Source organism: Canis lupus, chromosome 11 (assembly GCF_003254725.2).
Source record: "Canis lupus dingo isolate Sandy chromosome 11, ASM325472v2, whole genome shotgun sequence".
Taxonomy (NCBI): domain Eukaryota; kingdom Metazoa; phylum Chordata; class Mammalia; order Carnivora; family Canidae; genus Canis; species Canis lupus.
In genome coordinates this window covers 18920561-18933731 of record NC_064253.1, presented here as the reverse complement: position 1 = coordinate 18933731, position 13171 = coordinate 18920561, and positions in this window count along the sequence as shown.

Here is a 13171-nt window from a genome sequence, read left to right as displayed (position 1 = left end):
AACCTCTTAAAATCGCAGGCCTTGTTACTTAGTTTATGCTGTCGGGCTTCCTTCCCTGAGATTGTGCCATACTTTTCCCAGGAGCTGCATAATCCACTTTTCTTATACCCAGTTCTTCAATCAATTTGAATTCCTATCATGAACACAATTTAAATATTATCCTAGAAGATGCATTAACTTGTGGCTCAGTGAATATGAATAGATCCAGTGGTAACTGTGGGCCTCACCCCACACTAAAATATGGAGGACAGTCATGCCGCATGCAGGATTTAAAAATTCTCATTTGGCTTTATCAGAGAGAAATAACTTTTCTATAATACCAACTATTCACCAAATACATACACTGTACAGATGCTTCTAGTACGTTGAGAATAAAACAAGGATTTTTCACCTTCAAGCAGCTTACATCTTAGTGAGAATACAGACAATAAGTAACAAATAGAATAAGTAAATTATATATTAGCAGGTGATGACTACAGAAAAATGGGAACAGAACAGGATAATCAGAAATGGCAGTGGTATATGTGTTGCACCTGTGTGAGGGTATGCATGCAGGCATGGGCACAGCTGTAGTAGTAAACCAGGTGGGTAGAGCAAGTCTCATTGAGAAAGACCTCTCACTAAGGGAAGACATGGAGGAAGAAAGGAAGTCAGCGAAAGAAAAGAACATTTCAGGTAGAGGGCACAGCCAGAGCAAGAGTGTGCCTGTGGTAATGGAGTAATGTGGTAAAAGAGGCAAATGACTGAAGGGGAGAGTAGAAAGAGATAAAGAGATAAATTATCAGATCCATACTCTGTTGGAGTATCTCAGAGAGATAATGGGATGTCAGATTAAGTAGGACCTTCAGCCTGTTGTTAGAATTTTGCTTTTACTCCAGGTAAAATGGGAAGGTTATTGGAGGATTCTGAACAAATGATATGGTCTATCTTACCTTTTAAAAACTCATTCTGCCTCTTAACATGGGGTTTAGGATAGAGAAAAAGAGATCATGAATAAGTTACTGGGTTAGTTCAGGTAAGAGAGAATGGTGGCTAAATCAGGGTAGTAACCAAGGAGGTGGTGAGTAGTCTGATTCTGGTAATAACTGATGGGAAAGTCAAATAGGTATTCCTGACAAACTGGATGTGAGAGATACACAACAGTCAAAGAGCTAACTCTAAGATTTTTTTTTTAGATTTTATTTATTTATTTATTCATGAGAGACACAGAAAGAGAGACAGACAGAGAGAGAGAGAGAGAGGCAGAGACACAGGGAGAGGGAGAAGCAGGCTCCATGCAAGGAGTCTGATGTGGGACTCGATCCCAGATCCTGGGATCACGCCCTGAGCTAAAGGCAAATTCTCAATCGCTGAGCCATCCAGGCGTCCCAAACTCTAAGATTTTTGACTTGAGCAGATAGAAGGCCAGAGTTGTTCAGGATGCCACAATACCAGGATGGAGAAGGCTGCAGTTGGGTCAGGTTTGAAGAGCAAGATCTGGAGCTCTGTTTGAGACCTGTAAAGTTTGAGATTTCTATTAGATATTCAACTGGAGATGCTAAATAGGCAGTTGGATATCTAAGTCAGAAATTCAAAAGAAAGGTCTAAGCTAGAGAGAAACCTTTGAGAGTTGTCAGATTAGAGGTGACATTTATAGCCCAGAGAACAGATGATATCATCAATGGAGTGAATGTGAACACAGAAGAAGAGAAGGCCCAGGACTGATCCTGAGGTACTCCAAAACTAAGAAGGTAGAGAGAGAGAGAGAGAGACAAGACCAGGTTAGCCAGAGGCTGAAAACAAACAGCTAGGGAAGTAGGAGGAAAACCAAGAGCGTGGGATCATAGAAGTCCAGTGAAGAAAGTACATTAAGGAGGAGGGAGTAATCAGTGTCATAAATGCTGCTGGTCAGGTTAGATGAAGACTGAGAACTGATGATGGGAATAATACAGTGAGGTCTTTTGATGGCCTTAACACAAACAGATTTGGTGGAGCATTGTGGGCAAAGCCTCATTGGAGTATATTCAAGAGAGGGGAAGGGGGGGATCCCTGGGTGGCTCAGCTGTTTAGCACCTGTCTTTGGCCCAGGGCATGATCCTAGAGTCCCAGGATCAAGCCCCGTGTCAGGCTCCCTGCATGGGGCCTGCTTCTCCTGCCTGTGTCTCTGCCTCTCTCTCTCTCTCTGTCTCTCATGAATAAATAAATAAAATCTTTATTTTAAAAAAAGAGAGAGTGGGAAGGGAAACATTGGAGAAAGAGTTTACAGATGGCCATTAAAAAATTTAACTGTAAAGAAAATGGCCAATACATGGAGGGGAAAGTAGGTCAAAAGAAGGCTTTTGTTCATTTTATTACAGACGATAGAAATAATGGCATGTTTGTAGGCTGATGGGAATGATTTGGTGGAGAGGGAAGAATTGCTAACATGAGCCAAGGAGCAGGTATGACTGCAGCAATGTCTGTTACTAAGTGAGAGGGGATAAGATCTAGTGCATATGTTTAAACAGAATAGAACGAGTTCATCAATGATAACAAGCCACTTTGGAGGATTTTATGTTTTATGTAGAAAATTGCATTTTTCGGGGATCCCTGGGTGGCTCAGCGGTTTAGCGCCTGCCTTTGGCCCAGAGCTCAATCCTGGAGTTCCAGGATCGAGTCCCGAGTCGGGCTCCCTGCATGGAGCCTGCTTCTCCCTCTGCCTGTGCCTCTGCCTCTCTCTATGTCTATCATGAATAAATAAATAAAATCTTTAAAAAAAAAAAAGAAAATTGCATTTTTCAATCTAACTTATATTGATTGTAAGAAAGCACAGTGTTTGTCAGATTAATGGAAAGTCACCTTTCTAGGTTGGTAGTTGTGCCCCCAGACATCTTCCTCCCGGTACTCATCCTGCAAATACATGTCTAATTCCAAGAGTGGAGTTCATGCCCCAGATATATTTGGGGAAAGTCAAAGAAGGCCAAAGACTATCTTTTTGATGGTCATTAACATTCAATTCTGGTTGAAGATGTTCCAGTTAGATTAAAACATCAGAAGGAAAGAATCACATTTTATAATCTATTGAGTTCCACTTAGGACTAGAAAGAAAGAAGAAAGAAGCAATTTTCTATTTTGAGCAAATGCACAGGGTGACGATGAGTCAAGTAAATTAGCTAAGAAACAGTGCTAGGAAGAAGGAGAGAAAATAATTTGCTATTTTTTTAAAAAAATGGCTGGGGTGACAATGATTTAATTACTTTAGCTAAGAAATGAGTCGTGCTTATGGTATCTTTTAGGGGAGAGGTCTGGAGACTTGAATCTAGGACAAATCTGGAAGCTTGACAGCAAGCAGAGAAAGAAACAAAGATTTGATAAATGGTACAAAATGATATTGTCATCTGTATCTGTCTTTCTGGGGAATCATTGGGAATGGTAATGAAAAGTTCAGGGGGCAGCCCAGGTGGCTCAGCGGTTTAGCACCTGCCTTCAGCCCAGGGCCTGATCCTGGAGAGCTGTGATCGAGTCCCATGTCAGGCTCCCTGCATGGAGCCTGCTTCTCCCTTGGCCTGTGTCTCTGCCTCTCTCTCTCTCTCTGTTTCTCGTGAATAAATAAATAAAATCTTAAATTAAAAAAAAAAAAGTTCAGGGTGCTATGTCCCACATTCATGTCTTCCTGTATCCATGTCAGTCTGTTAAAGAAGTCTGCTGAGATAAAACCAATGGACAAGAAGCAGAGAGTGTATCATCTCAGGCCAAAATAGGATTGGAGGGGATTCATTTGGAATAGACACAGTAGAAACGCAAAGGAAGGGACGCCTGAGTGGCTCAGCGGTTGAGTGCTTGCCTCTGGCTCAGGGTGTGATCCTGGGGTCCTGGGATCAAGTCCCACATCGGGCTCCCTGCATGGAGCTTGCTTCTCCCTCTGTATGTCTCTGCCTTCTCTCTGTAAAAAACACACACACACAAAGGCAAGTTCAGTGATATGTAAGTCTTCATCTCTATTCATTTTGTTTGTTTTTAAAAAGATTTTGAGAGAGAGAATGGATTGAGAGCAAGAGCAAGAGTGAGACCAAAAGAGTATACAAGCAGGGGAGGGAGCCAGGCAGAAGGAGAGGGAGAGGTAGGCTCCCTGTTAAGTAGAAAGCCGGATGCAGGGCTCGATTCCAGGACACTTAAGGATCTTAAGGCAGATCCTTAACCCACTGAGCCACCCAGGCACCCCCCATTTTGTTTATGTTTCATTTAGCAATAGCTCTAGTTTATTTTGATTCAATGTCATTATCAAATAATGCAAATAATAGGTGATATGTAAAGAATTTACAAGGTGCCAGGCACTATGCTAAGTAGTTAAAATTTATTAATTAATCTCAAGAAGGGACTATTATTTTCCCTTTATAGATGAGGAAATTAAGATACAGGAGAGGTTGGATAACCTAAACCTGCACACAAAGCTAGTAACAAAACTTGTGTTATTGTCTACTCTGGAATATTCTCAGGACTTTTAGAGTGCTAAGCACTTTTTATTGTATCTGTGTGTTTGTGAAAAACGTTTTTTGAATTATGAGATTCTATCCTAATACTGAAAACTGAGGGGCACCTGGGTGGCTCAGTTGGTTGGGTGTTGGACTTTTGGTTTCAGCCGGGCTCATGATCTCAGGGTTGTGGGATCCAGACCGGATCAGGCTCCATGTTTAGTGGGGAGCCTGCTTAAGATTCTCTCTTTCGGTCCCTCCCCCACTTGTGCTTGCTCTTTCTGAAAAATGGGTGAATCTTAAAAATAGAAAAAAAAGAACGAAAAGAATAAGGGGTGCCTGGATGGCTCAGTTGGTTAAGTGCTCAACTCTTGGTTTCATCTCAGGGTCTTGGAATCAAGCCCTGGGTCAGGCGCCACACTTGGCAGAGTCAGCTTGTCCCTTTCCGTCTGCTCCTTCCCACCCCTGCTACTCTCCCCAATAAATAAATAAAATCTTTAAAAAAAACAATTAAAAAAAAGAAAACTGAGCAGAACTTTCTGGTCTTCACAGAGATTTTAAGGTAGAAAAACGTAGCTACTCTTTCTTGTGAATTCAAACAATTTCTGGGAGCATTCATCCATGTGAGCATTAAGTAATTGTTGAATCAGAGCTGTCTGGAAGGTTTGGGGAATGATATATTATTCATATTACTAATTGCCTTATCACTAAAATTATGACTTTACACAATGTTTATTGTGATATTCTTTAGGTAGAGTTTAGTTATTAAATGATTTCTGACTTTAGGTATACATATGAATCAAGGATAGCTTGCCATGTTCTTTTCAATACTGATATTTAACAACTAATAAAATATTAAATTTACACAATTCACCTACAGAAAAGAGCTGATGGGAAGTATGAAAAGAGATGGCTGCAAATAGATTAAAAAAGTGTGAGAGAAAAATTTATTTATATAAGTTAGCAGAAGCTTGTCCCCCTCTTTAGAATTGTAAAGGATGAAAAGTGAAACAAAGAAGTCAGAAGATATTCTTGTTAGGCATAAGGTCTCTCCATCCTATAATATAAGTAGTTCATAAGAGCACTACTCCATCCTCTGGAAAAACAGAGTGGGTATTCTGGGGTTGCTTGCTTCCCCTCCTTCTTTTTTTCCTCAATGATAGTGTGCTCACACGAGAATACTATTATACTTTAAACTCTGAGGGTGGAGTCAAATTTCTTCATTTGTATTTTAGCTACTATCTAGTGCTATGCTTTGCATAGTGGAGGGTGTTAATATTGATTTAGCTGGGTGTGCTGGTTAATTTTATGTGCCAGCTTCACTGAGCTCAAGGATGTTGGTAAAACATTATTTTTGGAGAGCTGGTGGTAGATTTCAGCTTGTAAAACATTTCTGGATGTATCTGTAAGGATGTCTCTGGAAGATTAGGATTTAAACAGCAGACTGAGTAAAGATCTCTCTTATCAATGTGGTTAGGCGTCATCTAATCCACTGAGGGCCTAAATAGAACAAAAATGTTGAGGAAAGGCAAATTCATTCTTTTTGTTTGAGACATCCACCTTCACCTATCCTCAGACACTGACACTCCTGGCCTTTGTGGTCTCAGATTCAGGACTGGGAGTCTCAGGCTTTCAGATCAGGATGGACACCCCTGGGCTCCCCAACCCCCAACCCTCTTCCCGAGTCTTTAGTTTGGACTGATTATACCAGTGGCCTTCCTGATTCTCCGGTTTGGAGATGGCAGATAGTGGTTGACCTCCATGACAGTGTGAAACTATTAGTTATATATATTGGTTCTGTTTCTCTGGAAAATACTAACTACTACACAAGGAGATAGAATGGATGAGCAGATATTTAGTTTCAGGTGAGAGACACCCAAACATTTGGCCTTCAAGACACACAAAGAAGTGTGTATAACTTGGGAGATTAAAGTCAAATATACACAGGCACCAATAATGCAGAACTGTGCCCTAGTAATTAGTCCATAGCACCTGCTTCACAAAAATACCACTTGACAAATGGCTCATCCTGAGAAAAATTCCAGGAATAGTTCTGTCCTGATTTGCTTTGTGATCTTAAATAATTTATTACCTTCTATCATTCTACCTCATTTTCTACATCTATAATAGGATATTCTATCAAGGTGCCACAAGAGTCCATTAACTAAATGTGCTGTTGCAGATGGAATTAGGTGTTATGTGCTGCCTGCTTGGAAATATTTTCTGAGAAACAAGTCAAAAGTATTTTTAAAATAGAGTTATTCCTAAAACAAATGACATAATTAAATGCAAGTGTATGGGCAGAGCATTATGTGCTGACAGCTTACACTTATAGAAACTCAGTACAAAAAAAAAAAAAAAAAAAAAAGAAACTCAGTACATCTAAGTATTTCCTGTTTCAACCATTACTCATCCAAACTGATATAAAATATAGAGGAATTCGTGATCATAAGCAGATATAATCAAAACCTTATTTTGATAGATACCTACATTACAGTTACTGTGGCAACCCACAACTTTTCTTTTCCTGCATCACATATTAAAGCCACATGATGTTTTGGCAAATGACATTTTAGCAGCCCAGGTTCCAAGTACAAAAGTTAATGACCCATCTCGGTGAACTGTATTATTTTTCAGTCTTACTTGTTCAGTATTATGGAGGGAAGTAATAAAGTGCTACAGTTCCTGGAAAAAAATGGCCAAACTTTATTTTTAGTGTAAATAGTCAGAATTGAGGTATATTCACAATAAGTAACAAATATATAAAAGCTTTTAGGGAGCTTCCTAGTGCCAGACTTATTTAAATGGTAATTGATAATTTTTGAATCTATAATTTTTAAATCTTTTGAATCTTGAGCTTCACTTATTGGTTTAATTTATACCATTATTAAATAACAAAAATGTTTTTTGTTTTTCAGATATGTGTTGTGTTCAGGTCACCACACCAAGATCACAGGTAGGGGCTAACAATCTAACGTAAACTGCACTTTTTTTTGGAACTTCCTTTTTAAATAAAAGTCTTTTTTGTTAGCATAATACACACATATACAGAAAGGCACATAAACTGCATGTAAGCTCAGTGAATTTTCAAAGTGAACACTGTGTAATCCCCACTTTGATCAAAATACAAGAGCATTAGTAATACTCCAATAATTTGTTTCCAGTTTGAGCTAATATATTAGTGACCACTTTTGTATATCTTTGGTAAACATAGTTCCATAGCTCAGAGTGCAAATACTGGATCATAGGGTATACATACGTCTAGCTTTTGTAAATACAGCCAAACAGGATTCCAAAGTTGGACCAATATGCATTCCTGTCAGCAACATATGAGAGCCCCAGATGCTCCACATCCTTATCAACTCTTGTTATTATCTGTCATTTACATTTTAGTCATTCCAGTAGGCATGTAGTGATGTTGCCTTCCACTTATATTTTCCATTTCCATGATGAGTAATACAGTCGAATACCTTTTGCATAGATTCATTGACTAATTAAAAAATCCCCTGTTGGAGAGGTCTGCTCAAGTCTTATGCCCATTTTTTCTAATGTTAGATCTTTAATATACTGATTTGGGAGAATTATTTACATAATTTGGATATGAATCAGATATATGTATTACAAATATCATATTCCACTCTGCAGTCTGCCTATTCATTTTCTTAATGTATCCTTGGCAAAAGGTCTTAAGTTTAATGTAGCCTAAATGATCATTTTTTTTCCTTATGGTTAATTATTTTTTGTGCTTAAGAAATTCCCTACCCAAAGTCATAAAGGCTTTATTGTTTTCTTTTTCATATTTAAATCTACACAACATTCAGAATGGATTTTTTTTTTAAGATTTTATTTATTTATTCATGAGAGACACAGAGAAAGGCAGAAACACAGGCACAAGCAGAAGCAGGCTCCCTGCTGGGAGCCCCATGCAGGACTCGATTCCAGGACCCTAGGACCCCAGGATCATGCCCTGAGCCGAAGGCAGACACTCAACCACTTAGCCACTCAAGCATTCCCAGAATAGATTTTTTAGTATGGTGTGAGATATGGTCCAATATATTTTTTTCATATTAATATCCTATTCACTCACTACCATTTGTGGAAAAGAACATATTTTCTAAATCACGTTTTTGAGACAAACCTATATGAGAAGGCACATTCAGAAAACATTAAGTCTTTAAAAGCAGAACTGTATATAATCATGTGACTAATTTGGAATGCTTTAGATTGCCAATATAGATGTAAGAAATTTGATTTATCTTTTTTTTTTTTTAAGATTTTACTTATTTATTCATGAAAGACATAGAGAGAGAGGCAGAGACACAGGTAGAGGGAGAAGCAGGCTTCATGCAGGTAGCCCAACATGGGACTCAATCCTGGGTCTCCAGGATCCCGCCCTGGGCTGAAGGCGGCGTTAAACCGCTGAGCCATCGGGGCTGCCCTTGATTTATCTTTAGAGTTGGCAAACTTCTTATGTAAGGAAGGAGGCAGTAGGAACACCTGACTGGCTCAGTCAGTTCAGCATGCAACTCTTGATTTTGGGGTAATGAGTTCAAGCCCCACGTTGGGGGTGGAGCTTACTTAAAAAAAAAAAAAAGAATGAGTAAATATTTTAGGCTTTGGGGTCATATAATTTCTGTCCTGACTACTCACTGTTCCTACAGTGTGCTACTGTAGCAAAAAGAATAGCTATAGACAACATGTAAATAAACGGGCATGGTAGTATTCCAATCAAAATTTATTTACAAAACTAAGTAGAAGGTTTGATTTGGCCTGATGGCTATGGTTTGTCAACTCCTGCTCTACATTGTCAAAAAATGACCAATAATTATGTATTTCTCTATTTCTTTGTATCAGTGAAAACCTGTTACAGGAATAGGCCTTTGGCAGACAGATGGTCTGATCCCTCTTAGGAATGGTTCACAGGAGATATTGATTCATCCAGTCTAAGCTACCTTAGCTGTTTCATGTGTATTTAAGTTAAGACTGAGTGGATCAATATTACTTCTCCAGTGAATCATCCCTAGGCAGTCCTTTAGTGAGACTTTTCAGAATGGTTTGGAAGGAAGGATTAATGTGGTATAAAGTTCCCTGAGAGGAAAGGGAATGGAATTCTTGAGGACCTGATTGGATCATCCTCCCAAGTCAGGCTATTTTATTGGCAGCTTGATAACTCTTGTGGGGACCTGAAGATCCGGGAAGTTTGCACCTAGCACTGGAAACACTGCTGGGTTCCTTGTTTTAGTGCAAATGAACTGTGTTCTCTACCTAAACTAAAGACTGTATCCTCACCCTGTGTCCATAGCCTGTTTTCGTCAATCACTTCAGAAACTCTGAGAATAGGGGCACCTGGGTGGCTCAGAGGTTGAGTGTCTGCCTTCAGCTCGGGTCATGATCCTGGGGTTCTCCTCATGAGGAGCCTGCTTCTCCCTCTGCCTATATATCTGCCTCTCTTTGTGTGTCTCTCATGAATAAATAAATAAAATCTTGAAAAAAAATTAGAAACTCTTATGATAGTTACTTTTCTTGTTACAGAAAATAACCTTCATTGTAAGTGAATATCAGAAACTGATTTAAAAGCCACACACCAATCACAAATCAAGAAAAAACATCTTTAATCCATTTACATTTACATTTAAACATTTACATTTTCCCCTTCTGAAAATGTTCTTTTTTTGCACTTCATGATATTTTATTATCAGCTTAATGAACACTGTCAGTTTTGTATGGGTCTAAACAGAAAAGTGAAGTTGTCAATGTATTTTGCTGAGGGATTTAAGCTTCAACCTCTCGTTTAATTGTCAAATTTCCATTCACAATTTATGTGTTTTAATCAACCACTATAAGTTTTAAATGGCATCATTTAAGGCTCAGTGAAGGGATCCCTGGGTGGTGCAGCGGTTTAGTGCCTGCCTTTGGCCCAGGGCGCGATCCTGGAGACCCGGGATCGAATCCCATGTCGGGCTCCCGGTGCATGGAGCCTGCTTCTTCCTCTGCCTATGTCTCTGCCCCTCTCTCTCTCTCTCTCTCTCTCTCTATGTGACTATCATAAATAAATAAAGATAAAAAAAAAAAGAATCGGTGAAAAGTGAATCAAATTTTATTTAAGTAGCTGCTTAATCAAATCATAGGATTTTAGAGATAACAGCAGTGGACAAGTTAGCTGCCACAGAGCATTGTCCTAAATGTTTTCTGGAAACTTCTCTCCCACTAGGTTCCTCAACTAGACACAGCTGTTTGAATCAGAAGTTGTTCCCTTCACACACATTTGGCCAACAAGCACTGTTCCTAGACAATCTGGAACTGAGACCAAGGGATTTTTAGCCTGGGTGTGGCTGCTGTCTTGAATACAGGAAATGAAAACTCAAGAGCTGCTGTTTGTGTTATTTTCCACATGTGACCTGAAAATCATAGTGAGCTGGACTACAGCAATAGTGAAAAATAAAACAAGTGCAGAGGTTGGGGTAGAGGGCGTCCCTGCATGGCTTAGAGCACACCAGTCTATTCCTGAAGCTCAGCTTCAACCCAGCTTCTGTGAAATGCACATTTATTCGTTAAACCAATTCCTTCTTCTCTCTTTCTCTCTCAAGCTAGGTAAAGGGGGTTTCTGTTAGTCATAACTAAAAATATTTCTAACTAATACATCATGTAGTCCACACTTCTCATTGTACAGAAAGAGAAACACAAGTTCAGGAATGATAAATGATTTGCTCAAAGACCCCCTTTCAATGACAGACTAGAACCTAGCCTTCTCCCTCTTTGCCAGGTTTTGCTCCAGGTGATGCTAGATAGACATTTATTGAATGAATGAATGAATGAATGACCCCATGAATGAATTAATCTTGAATCTCAGCTTGCAATTAGCTTTTCCTAATGGGTTTGCTCTCTTCTTTTGGCCCGAATAAGTGACAAACTGCCTCTGGACTACTTACATCCAGAAGGGAAAACACTCAGCTTTAGAGTTGTGCTTCTCCTGCTCAGTTTGAGCTAATTATGGAAAGGCCTTATTTGGTATAGTAGATTCTGTGCACTGCCCAGGTGTCCCCTTCAGAAGGAGGCATTCATTTCTCTAGCTCCTGGCTGCTGAAGGTTTGTAACTGTTGCTCCTTCTAGTTGTCCCACTGAAGGGAATTGCCTTGGCAAGGTTATGCAGGTTATGCCTCTTCCTTGGGGTCTGTCCTCAATGATTGCTGATGCCAGGAAACAAAAGTCCGGTCCCCTTGCCTCAGCTCAGCACAATTCTGAAGGTCATTTCATCTCCAGGCTTCCTTTGCAGCTGTGTGGCAGTTCAACAACTCCCTCTGCCCAATCTTCCTTACTCCCTCACAGGGGCTTATTCCTGAGCACACTCCTTAATTTAAAACTTCTGCATGCACAAAGTTGGTTTCTGTGGGAATCTTATCTAAGACAGTACTACTTGCACTCTGTTACCAGAGTAAAAGATAAGTGGAGCAGAAAAGCTACATAAAGCAATTTGTGTCAGAAAGTTTAAGATCCCCCAAAGTTCTTCTATCTCACAAATGAAACTCTATTTTTTTTCATTCTAATTGATATTTTTAAAATAGTGTTAGCTGTGAATTATTTTAAACTGTTTACTTAAGACATGAAAAGTATAGCATCTTGGGCACCTGAGTGGCTTAGTTGGTCAAAACATCTGCCTTCTGCTCAGGTTAGAGTTAGATTTGGGCTCCGGGGTCCTCGGGCTGAATCCCGTGTTTGCCTCCCTGTTTAGTGGGGAGTCTGCTTCTCTCTCTGCCCCTCCCCACCTGCCATTCTCTCTCGCTCAAACGATAAGTAAAATCTTAAAAAAAATTTTTAAGTAAAAAAAAAAAAAACCAACACATCTTGTATCTTGTATTCTATTAACCACTTTCTAATAAATTACTTTTATATTCTTAAAACTGCTTAATCCCTGGTAATCCCTATATAACAGTAATTACACTACAGCTGTCTCCTTTGCTGGTCTTTCCTGCTAGATTGTCTTGTCTTTGAATCTCTAGCACCTAACTTTCAGACTGTCTCTGAGCAATTCAGGTAATGTTGGTTGAATAAATAGGTTGCATTCAGTTGAAAATCAGAAAAAGATTATAGCAGGAAAATAATTCTTAAACTGAAGGCCTGAATCACATTTCATTACATAAACTTTTAAAAAAAATTTCTTAAGTTTTTATTTATTTTAAAGATTCTATTCATTTCTTTGAAAGAGTGACAGCACAGTGGTGGGGAGGGTGGGAGAGGGAGAGGGAAGAGCAGACTCCCCACTGAGCCTGGGGAGGGACCCAGGTGCCCCTGAATAAGATTTCTTAAACTCAGAAGCCTTGAGATATTAACAATGGATTGTCAGAAAGACATTTTAGAAACTTGTTTGTCTCTAAAAGAATTAGTATCTGGAATTCCGAGTTTGGCAACATGTGAACTAAACTAATGTAGAACCATTCCCTCAACAAAATGCTGAGAGATTCAGTTTTAATTTCCTTCAATTTTTACTTCGAAAAATTTCAAAGCTACAGAAATTTTTTTCAGTTTGGGGCCATTACACTCAAAGTCTGTAAACAAACAAAAAACACTTGCCCTTTTTTTTCTTTCTCTGAGTGTCTTTATGAACTCATGGGTTATTTTTTAATTAAATTTATTAGTCCATGAGAGTCTTACTATTTTTGATCCATAAATTGTCACAAATTTGACTGAAGAGTTCTTTTGATCTGACTTCTGTATCTCTTTACATTATATTAGTCTTTTAGTAT